Here is a 775-nt window from a genome sequence, read left to right on the forward strand (position 1 = left end):
GTTGATTTGAAATAAGGTATCCTTACAGAGTCCAGGCTGGTCTTGAACTCACTATGTAGCCCAGTTTGGCCTCGAACTCGCGCCGATCCTCCTGCCTCAGCCTCCCGAGCACCAGATGACAGGCGTGATCTTTCTGAGCTCCCTCTTTCTCCATCCTCTCCACATTCAAAAACGGTGGATTCCGGGCCTCACAGAGGAGGGACAGCCGCTAAAGACAACGCCCCAAGGTCCCTGCAACCGGGGGTGCTCAGGCCTCCCGGAGTGTGGGCTCTGGCTGCTGAACCCTGTCGGATACCACCAGCCATGGAGATGCTTCTGGAGCTGCGAGTATTCCAGTATGCGTGCTTTTATTTTATTTTATTTTATTTTATTGGTACTAGAGATTGAGCCAGGGCCTTCGCAGTGAGTTACACCCCTCACTCTTTTTAAATTTTCATTTGTCAGACAAGGTCTTGCTAAATTGCCTAGGGTGGGTTTGAACTTGCGATCCTCCTGCCTCAGCCTCCCAGAGCGCTGGGATTACAAGAGTGCGCAGCCACGCCCCGGCCCTCGAAGCTCTTAACTACAAAGTAGCACATTAAAACGCACATCCGTTACGGTCCCCATTTAGCGAATGAAGAAACAGGTTACTAAAGCATTGCCCGACATCAGCACTCGAACCCAGGGAGTCTGGGGAGGACTCAGCGACCCGAGAACTCCGGAGTGACCGCCCGGACCCCGCCGCCCTTGGCGCGCACTCACCGTCCTTGCCGAGCCGCGTCTGCAGCGGCAGCGC

General features: G+C 55.0%; 1 protein-coding gene across 1 annotated transcript in view; it reads right to left on the reverse strand.

The window, feature by feature from the left end:
* LOC104850046 (protein MGARP-like) overlaps positions 1 to 769 on the reverse strand; it is an 11,666-nt gene extending 10,897 nt beyond the window's left edge. The window contains exon 1 of the mRNA XM_010606755.1: positions 742 to 769. The gene's annotated coding sequence lies outside the window, so the exon portion shown is untranslated. The remainder of the gene's footprint in view (positions 1 to 741) is intronic.
* Positions 770 to 775: the final 6 nt, after the last annotated feature.

Source organism: Fukomys damarensis, unplaced genomic scaffold (assembly GCF_012274545.1).
Source record: "Fukomys damarensis isolate Sample0158 unplaced genomic scaffold, DMR_v1.0_HiC HiC_scaffold_7, whole genome shotgun sequence".
Classification (NCBI taxonomy): domain Eukaryota; kingdom Metazoa; phylum Chordata; class Mammalia; order Rodentia; family Bathyergidae; genus Fukomys; species Fukomys damarensis.